A 10706-nucleotide genomic window follows, 5' to 3' on the forward strand; every position below is an offset into this window, starting at 1 on the left:
GACTAGAATTTTGTCATAAACATGTTAAAAGGGCATCTGTAATTCTCCTGTGTGTTGGCAAAAAAATGTTTTTCTGCATTCAGGAACATAAACTAAATTACAAAGTAAAGGCTGGTGAGGATGTTTACAGTGGTGTTCCGGAGACATTTGAATCCCGACAATTAGCGGTGTCACCTGAACTCCAGCTGTGTTGACTTCCTAACAAGGAAGTTATAACTTTTTGCTTTAACTATCTAGATGCTTTGGAGCTTGGTGAAGCCCCCTGTGTTATATTTAATAAGGGAACTCTGGACAAACTTTTCCTTTTTTTTGAAGTAGAGAAAGGTTCAGTTAAAATGTATTAATGATGCCCTTATATCCACTTATCCTCTTCTCCTGTCCCAATTACAAGACTGAAAATAGTTATCCCATATTTTGTCTGGTATAACTATTTTCTGTCTGGTCATAGGGACAGGAAGAAAGAAGAAATCTCCTCAATAAGAACATAAGCAAAGATGAATGCCTTCTATTGATGCCTTCTGCACGCTCTTCAAAATTTAAAAAAAAAAGCAAAACTTTATTATAAATATTGTTACCATACTGCACACAGTTGCACTTATCAAAAAGACCCATTTTCAACAAAAATGTAAGATTATATATATATATATATATATATATATATACATATGAAGGATTTTATGCTTTTTTTTTTACCTGTAAAAACTGTCTTTGTGTAGTTCAAAAGTTCTAACAATGCTTCTTGGATACAATGCCAGCAATCCCAGCAGTCATTCTATTGTAGTGTTTTGCAACCTTTTTAATTACAGAAAAACCCCTTGAAATTACTTTCAGTTTTCTGGGAACCCCTTCCATAATCACTATATGCACAGCTCACAGTATATTAGTGTGGTGATAAGTGGGAAGAATATTATTGACCAATGGGAAGATTGTCATCTTTACAGATAGACAAAATTATCATTGGTGTCGCTTGAACTGACCTGAGAGTCACAAATTGCAACCTCTAGAGGAGCCCTAGGGGTCCACCGAACCCTGGTTGAGAAACATTATTCTATATCATTCCCCTTAAATCCTCCCTTGACTGCTACATAAGGATTTTGTAGTAGGGTGATGAAAGGGGCAAAGGCGCTGGGGCAGATCAGAAATAATTAATGAATAATAATGAAATTGACTGCACTCAACCTAATTGGATGCAGATGGTGGAAGGGTCAATCAGGTGTGATCATCTTACATCCAACGTAGGAAGAACAATAAATGCCAAACTATATTTCTTAGCATCCTGGTATTACAATAGGAACCCAGCAGGTAGTAGATGGTGAGCAATTGTTGGAGCTCAGTCTGCATACAGGAGACTAAAAGGCACAGACAACCACAGCTACAAAATAGGTGTTTGAGAAGTTCAGTTTTAAATGTAAACAGGTAATACTAAGGCTACGTACACACGTCCAATGGTTCTTGTACAATATTCTACTCAGGGCCGATATCGGACAAGAATCTGGCGTGTGTAGATTATCTGGCGTGTGTAGATTATCCATCATCTGAACGACCATGCTGGCAGATCCACAGACCATGGACGACGAACAATCGCCGCTCCGCGGTCCTCCCCCTCCCCTCTCAATAGAGCAAAATGGTGCTGTATGTACAACACTTGTTAATGCATTGTGCAGTCCTTAGCCGCTGGAAAGGATTGTGAAAGATCCTTTCCAACGACAATTATAGCACGTGTGTACCCAGCCTAGTTTTCTTTAATCTTCATGATAGCTTGGAGGATTTACATGGTGCAATTAGGTCCTATTTGGGCTTTAGGCTATAAAAAGACAGTAAAAAAATTCATAGTACAGTGCAAAATCCAAGTTGCAAATTTAATATTGAAAAAGCAACTAAAAACCCTTGACTGCACCCCATTGTCAGAACCCGAGCATCCACAGAAGCTTATCCTGTCTCTATGAATTGGGCCCAGCTACAACCCTTATATTTCTGCAATAAATCAATAAGGTTAAACTGTGTTTGGTTAAGGATGTGCACCTCTTTTTTACTGCACAAGACAGAGGATGGATTTGTAGGCAGTTTATGTCTTATGGGGCCACAACAATATAGATAATGCAAATAGGGAGGCTTCTTCTGGGTCTATTAAATTCCCAATGGATGTTAGTTGAAGAGATGGGTAAGGGAGCTACTGCCATGTCTAATGTCTTATTCTGCCTTAATGCATCTCTGTATCTTGCTTCTAATAAAAGACATTTTACATCAGTCACAACAACAGTGGAAGTAACTGCTCAACTACTAAATAGCAAAAAGAAGTGGTTGGTCTTCAGAAGTAGATTTTTTTGTAGACCTTCAACTTTGCAGTGAAGGACCATGACAGCAGAGGGCCTCAGTGTACTTATAACAAATGGGTCTTCCATAACTTTACATTTAGTATCTTACTCAAGAGGCCCAATTTCTTCTGACTTTTGGGGAAGCTGTGCTACTTGCAATCCCAAAAATTTTTTCCCTGACACTCCGGGCTTTATTTATTAAACTGGAAAAGGTAGACCACCATTGGAGAACCTGGGTGATCCAGCAAAGCTAGAATGGATTTCTTAAAAATCATTTTGCATCAGTTGGCAAAGGTTTTCAACCCTGGACCAGGTCCATTCCAGGTTTGATGGATCTCCCAGTTTCTCCCATGATAGTCTATTCCAGTCTTGGACAACTTTAATAAATCATTCCCTTTGTGTATCTACTATGTTCATGTTCATAACATCTTACATTTGCAGGTTCTAACAGATTAATTTGTTAGGCTGTTGATTTAATGTATATCTAAATCAAAAATGTAATTTAGATATAGTCCTAATGAAGGCATCTCCCTCTACTTCTTGTTGTATTTATAGCTTAGGAAGTAAATCAAAATCTCTTCATTGGGACACAGCAAAAAATCAAAGTGAAAGTTAAAACCTTAGACAGCTGTACCTTACGAAAAGTTTCCAAATTGTAAGATTTTTTTGTTCTGGTAAAGTGTGAGTGCATATTGTCACCAGGACTGATAAAGAGGATTGCTGTCATACACACAGCAATAAATACCTATATAGCATATAGCATTTGTATGCTGATTAGATTAAACCTGTGGACCCATTTGTACTGTATTGTATGTAAACCCCGGCCCACATGCACTTTGACCCTTTTGTGTGTCTGCTGTTGGAATTTGTTGGATCTTAAAGCATGTGTATGCTGAAGGTCTATCTTGTAAAGGCGTTGTCCAGACTTTTAGAATGTATATGCCTGCCTACTGTTTGTGCATTGCTATAAACTGTTATGGTAACACAGTAAGTTGGAAACCTTGGATAGTGTAGAGTTAAGGACCATACTAAGTGGATGTGAAGACTCTTTGTACAACAACAAAAAAATGACAGGGGGTTCCAATACATCAATAATCTATCCAACCTCAACAATAACATCATAATCCATCAAATATAAAATAAAAGAAAGTCTTTACTTTAGATACACTTTAATTACTATTGGATTTTAAAGTATTCATGGCCTTGGATATACAATCCCACCAGTTTATTCCTAGAACTTCCTGTATGGGCACTAAGACTAGACCTGAAATATATCCAAAGTCCTCTCTTATTCTTGGAGAGCTTAAAAAGTTGACAGTTTTTAGATATGGGAAAAACATATTTGAATAATTTAAAAGGCTGGTAGGGCTGAAACTATTATTTTTACATACAATAAAGCTTATTTAGTAAGGTAAAGTACTATAGATGAGAACAACCAGTCAAAGCAAACATTCCAATGGCATTAAATCTATTTGGGTGAAATTCACTTACACGCATTAGTTTTATGGAATGTGCCTAATATTTTGGTCTAACATCTTGTAGCCAACATCTTGGTCCAAGAAGTAAATGCTGACATTGGTTAGTGCTTGAATAAAAATAGAACCTTCTTTCTGAGGATAAAAGCAGATAACGACATTGTTAGGGGTATACTGTAATGTCTGTGAGAAGCAGCACATACCTGTAAGTATTATTCTTGCTAGTTACTTGCATACATGCCCTCAACATGAAGAAAAATCATTTGATGCTTGGTGCAGTGGGGCTTTAATCATTGCCTCTTAACAAGCTCAACAGGACCACTCAAAGTTTTTTTTTATGAGATCTCAAGGGGCCAGAGTTTTAATTTTGCACCAGAGCGTTCTAGCTTTTCATTACATATGACAATTTCCCACTCTAGCTCTCTGATTTCTTCTGCATGACAGATGTCTGCATGTGCAACTGCCAAGTACACAAACTGCTGGAGACAACCACAAACCCTTTTTTCAAATGGCACCTCGCTGATTTCAGTGCTTTTTATGAAATATTCTGATGACCGCTCATTCATGATGCAGTTGGGTTTAATTAAGTCTAAGAATATCCTAAAAGTCATTTTATGATTTGTACAAGTTCTTCTTTTAATATGATCCAGGTTCTTGTCATCTCAAGAAGTCTGATGGCCACTGACACGTCTAAGTGGTGACCTCCACTGGAAATTACTAACTCTAAAAAATTATTCACCACACATGAACAACACAAGTTCTGAGACATCACAGTGTTGTACAACTTTATACCAAGAATATTATAAAGAAAGTTAAGACCCCATGGTGTGAATAGAAACACTTCTGTTAGTTTTTAATTTCTATTTTCTAAAATCCATTTCCTTTAGAATATAATTAAAACCAATTAGAGAGAGAAAAACTGTAAATTATGTAATTAAAGTTCGCTTAGGGTAAACACATCACATACCAAAATATTTTAGGAAAGTGTAGCCTTTTATTGTAAATGTCCATGGATTTACCATGCCAACGTGCGGTTTTTGTAGGATATCCTTAGAAGGTTAATGGAACATCCCTTTTTAACGTTGAACCAAGCCAAGACATCTGAAGTTTTATCTTCCAGATCATGGCTCTCACCTTTACCTAAGTAACAGTAACACCAAATGCAGTGTTACAGTATAACTAGTATGTAGCAAGATCTACAAAATTATAGACCTGTAAAGTGTTTTTCTATCAGGGTTCCTCCAGAGTTTGTTAGGAGTTCCTTGAGCAATGATCAGTGTCTACCCTCAGGTCAGTTTAACTGGCACCAAGGATCTTTTTGGCTATCTGTAAGGGTGACATTCTTCCCGCTGACCACCATGCTAATATTCTGGAGCTGTGAATATAATTATAGCAGGGGTTCCCTGAAGACCTGAAAGTTATTTCAAGGTTTCCCCCATGTTAAAAAGGTTGAGAAAATGTCACTATAATTGCAAGGACTCACAGACCGGATTTATTAAAGCTCTCCAGAGGAGGATACACTTTCATCAATGAAGCTAGGTGATCCAGCAAACCTGGAGTGGATTTCTTAATGTAATTTTCTATTTGTTATCAAATGCAACCCTGGACCAGATCCATTCCAGATTTTTTGGATCACTCAGCTTCACCAATGAAAGTGTATCCTCTCCAGTCTTGGAGAGCTTTACTAAATCAGGCCCATGGTTCTCAAGATCATTCTACAATTGACTATTTAATTTCCTTACTATAGTATCTTCCCCTCTCCGCCTCTCCCCTCCTTTTGTCTCCCCCTTTTTCCTCTTCCTCTGATCAACAATATCTGTTATAAAATATGAGCTACATATATAGTGAATTGTTTTCACTGAGTCACAGGGGCAGATTTACTAAGGAATTTTGGAAGGTTACTTAGTTTAACGGATACGGTAAAGCTTTGCTAACTTTATCCAGTTAGTTGCAAGCAAATAGGCAAATTTACTTTAATGTAATTTGGTATTTCTTGCAAAGTGAATTCTCCCTACACTTACTAAACTTTTATCTCTAACCAATCAATGTTTTACTTTACTATATAAATGGTCTAAAGGTCTTTATTAAATCGATCCCTTTCGCTTGTATTGTGTGAAAGAGAACTAAAGCATCACTATTCTATAATAATGAAAAAAAGGAATCAAAACTTTCTTGTATATTACCAACACATATAGATCACATGTACATAACTAATTACATAGTATATCATTTTTGTAATTATTATTCCACATTGTTAAGATCATATAGGCTAATATTTTTACATCTATATCTAAAACAAATCCAAAGACTTAGTACACTACACTTTGTAGTTATGTCATCTTAAAGAAACCTTTTTAAAACATAAAGGGTTCCATTGCTAACTTCTTAAAATTCAGTATTATCACACAAACTAAATACATTAAATCACTTTCCAGATCCGCATTTAAATAGTTCTTGATCTGCATACATATTTCAATTGAATTATTAGGACAACTAGCAGTTTCAAGAGTTTAGGAAAATTAACTTTATTTAAAGAAAATCAGTTACCTTCTTCCCTACCTATTGCTCCATGCTCCCTTATGACCTTCCTAATTTGTCCTCACCTCATTGCTTTTACCAAGCTGGGGTTCCAGATATGAAGCAGTGTGTGACCATCCCCACAAAAGAATGTCTAAGCAGATAATTCCCAGACCCGAACACTGCCATATGGGAAGAAATTGACCCCATCTACCCTGGTATGCACCTCTACCATCCAACACTGGGGCTCACCTAGGGTGAAGACATTGAGCTGGTGTAAATCAGGGGTTATATCATGCTGATGGTCAGACTATCTATCCTGAATGTATATATGAAAGTGTCTATCTAAATAATAACTTTCTGTTATTGTCCTTTGGCTATCCATCTCTACAATATGACTATCATGATATATTCATATCAATATTCTTGGAAATTTTGATTAAAATATTGGAAAAAAACAAATCCTTCAGATCTCAGTGGCAGTCTGGCAAGGTCCAATGACAGAGTTATTAGTACTCCATACATCCAAACACAGGGAGATTTAAACATTATATTGCCAAAAACATTTGTATCATGTGTTGAAATTTCAGCTTCATACTGCATCACGAAGAAACATAGGAAAGCCAACTCCTTTTAAAATGAGCTCTCACTCTAAATATTTTTCTTCTTATTTAAAGAACAAAAAATGCTAATTAAATTCTACATTCGTAATAATGTACAAAAATGAAAAACAGAGTTTGCAAATGTTTATCATAGACAACATTTTTGGGGGGCGATTCCTGCTATTATTTTTCGTAGGCGTTGTACAAAGGCCTCCAGTGGGAAGTTCTTGCCAAAATTACGTCTTTTTATAAGGTTGTCTTTAATCTTTACCAGATGGTGTTCAACATAAGCTCTTAAAACACATTTCCTCCTCAAAACTTGTATATGTTGAATAATATATTTTTTTACAATAACTATTACCCTGGTAATTGTAGGGTATTCAGTGGAGGTGGCCCTTCTGTATATCTGATTGAGGCAAAACAGGCAAAAGTGTATGTTAAATATATTTTAGACTACCCATTGAGAACTGTGACAGAATAAACAAAGGGATAAACAAATAAGAATAGAATGTGCATTGAATTACACATTTTAAGAAATTGGCGTGTCTAACGCATTTTTTCTTTGTCATCATGGTCAAATGTGACAAAAATAATTTAGTTGCTTTCTTGCCAAAGTATTTTCTAAATTGAAGACCGGGCCAGTCCAACCATCTCGTGATAAATTTTTCATAGTTATGGCTCCCATTCTAGAATCATTTTTGTCTATCATCCAGTCTTTTGTTTAAATAAAACCATTGTTTTATTTGTTTTAGCTGCTAAAAGATTTTAGAACTTTGTGATGCCTATCACTATAAGACCGGCCTATTAATATTCTATGGAACATGAAACTGGTGCTTACAAATAATTTGAGGCATTGGGGTTTATGGTCAATTAGGGGAAGTAACTTAGGTTCTTGAAAAGAAGACATCACACTATAAGCAGACCTGGCAAATTCATGTGATCGATTAATAAGAAGATTACTTTAAACAGTTTTTTAATTAACTATTCAGCTTTGGAATTGCTAAAAGCTTATTTCTAATGTGAAAGGATCCTTCTTAATATTTTCTTGTAAATCTAAACCAGCTTTTTGCATTTGATTGGCCACATTGATATCATGTCTGACACGATAATCTCTTTGTTAAAAACTGGCTACTGAATCTGTTCTGCTAGCAATATGCTTTTAGGGCCCTTCCCAATGTTCCAGTTTGCTTGCTTTTGGTAAAGAAACCAAACCACACAAAACAAGTGAGGAAAAGTCTGTTTCTTTGTTTTCTGTCATTCTATCTTCCATGCATTTCTGTGGGTTGCAGCTTTTTTCCTCTAGTTTGTGTCTCATTTTCAGAACACACTTACCCACTGGAATTGTTTTACTAAAGAAGTAGAGGTTTTATACATCTGGTATAAAGTGTATGTTTACTTGAAAGTGTAAATATTAATGAAAATTGTTAGGTTGTGTTCACTTTGAAAATTTATCATGTGCAAGGGAAAAAAACAGGAACTTTTCTAGCACATGTTTGAATATTAAATGTGAACCCCATACCTTTCTTCCTTTGTGTTTGTCGTATTTTAGACCTTCCATTCTTGCATCTTCGATTTTCCATGACAAATGGTGTTATCTGGTTGTCCATCTAACCCCTCATATGACAAACTATATCAAGCCAATTATCCCTCAATTTTCCTCCAACTATTGTTTGCTTTTTTTGAATAGTTAAAAGCATGTTCACATGTCGTGATTTAGTGGGCAGTGTTAAAGTCCCAACTAAAATTCTATACTACCTGCAAGCTAATAACACAACCTTTATATTGAGTCCTACATGCCAAGGGTCATTAGAAATGCACTTTACTGTCCCAAACTGAAAGGTGGGTTGGGGGTTCCTTCTGTCATTTTTAATATCTAAGTGGTGGTGCATACTGCTCTTCTTCCCTCTCTGTATACTTGTATAGACAGCCCTTTGTGGGTGCTGCTATATGTGATTGATTGTGTCCCTGTGGAGATTTCTTCTCTAGTTTGGTTTCTTCCTCCTTTTTTTAACCTTTAGGTCCTAGTCTGCTTCTATGAATATGGGATTTTGTAAATTTTTTGGATGCCTCATATCCCCTAATTTTCCACATGCAACATATATAGGAGCCCTCTATTTCCACCAAGGAATCCAGCTGTTTTCCAGTGGTGGTTAGGAAAGGGATTGTGAATGTGGGGTTAAACCTTTTCCATATTTTAGGGACACTCAAAACGTACCTACTTTTAAAATTAAGGTAAACTACGTTAGTTAAACTGCACTGCTTTCCTATCACTCTTACGGGATTTGAGCTGCAACGTCCTATAGACCCTCGTGTGCCTGGCCTTATATCTTTATTGTAGTCTTTGCCAAGCTGCTTTTATTCTTTCTCCTAAAAACTATTAAATGTTACATTGGGAAGCAGACTTGAATATTTCCATTGCTAAAGCTGATTGACATTATTTACAGAAAAAGCCCTAGAGCACTGAAGTTGTGGATACCATTGGTCCTGTTCTGAATGTAGACATTTAAAGGAATCCTTTTGAAACCTTTGTAAAAAAAAAAAAAAAAAAGATACCTTACCTAACTAGGTGCAAAAGCCAATTAGTTTTATACTGTGCCTAGCCCAACATCTTTTGTGATTTAGGCCATGCTTGGAGTTAGCCACCTGAGGTTTATTCTTACTCTTCTGCCTTTACTTTCACTGTTGATCTCTCTAATCTCTTCATCTGTTCTGGTACTGTTCTGGTAATGTTCTGGTATTAGTGAGTACCTAGAACTTCTTTGATATTTTTTTCTTTGTATCAATCCTTTTTCCCAAACTGCTTCTGTGTTTCATTGGGAACTTGTCTTATCTTGCTATTTCTTTATATTGTATATTCTGTGGTCATTTTGTTTAATTTAAGCTTTTATATAGAAAGCTTTCATATTTCAGCTGCTCCACTGATTTTACCTGTCATCTAGAAATCTACCACCCTAAGCCACTTTCAGACATGTGGTCTAAAACCGCATGGTTAGCTGCTGCCAGGTACCTCTATATGTGCCTGGGAGCAGATTTTTAGAATCACATGCAGCATTTGAAGAATTCTTTGTAATGTGGAGTGCAGTTCACTGCACCTCAAGAGATTATGGACCATCTACAGTCCCCTCCTAACAACTGCAATGTGCCTGCAATCAGCCAAAGCTCACTGTGTTTGGAACGTGTGCCAATTCAAGTCAATGGAAACAGCTGGCCATTCAAGGGCAGAAAGAATCTGCTTGTCCCGGAATGCTGCTACAAACCACCTTGGCGCAACTGAAACGCAACCATATGCAAACACATGCACAAAATGATTACCAACCACTCCCATCTGGTTGAATGGAAGAAGCTGGCAATTTGTTAAACCCCTGCAGTTTATCATATCAAGCAAAAAATCATATACAAGCAAAAATCCTGTTGTTTTTAAATCACTTACACCTGATTTACTAAGAATAGAGAACTATTATTTGCAAAGGGAAATTATCAATGCTAATAAATGAACTCCAATGAACCTGGAAGAACCCCTTGCTGTAAATGAAAAAAAAAAAAAAAAAAAACATGATCATGTTTTGTTACATGAGTGTTTTATTACATTTCTCCAAATCTCCTCTCTAAAAAACAGATACTTAATTAACCCCCTTTCCTGACCCATCTGTAAACTGTCTCATTATTACATAGCCCAACCTCTATACCTAATTTTAGAGCATTACTTCTCCAATCATCACCAATAAAAAATCACTTTTCCTCCCACTGACTCCAAAAACAGGACATAATGTCACCCACAAATACCAAAGATGGGTCCA

Source organism: Pyxicephalus adspersus, chromosome 1 (genome assembly GCF_032062135.1).
Source record: "Pyxicephalus adspersus chromosome 1, UCB_Pads_2.0, whole genome shotgun sequence".
In the NCBI taxonomy this organism is placed as follows: Eukaryota; Metazoa; Chordata; class Amphibia; order Anura; family Pyxicephalidae; genus Pyxicephalus; species Pyxicephalus adspersus.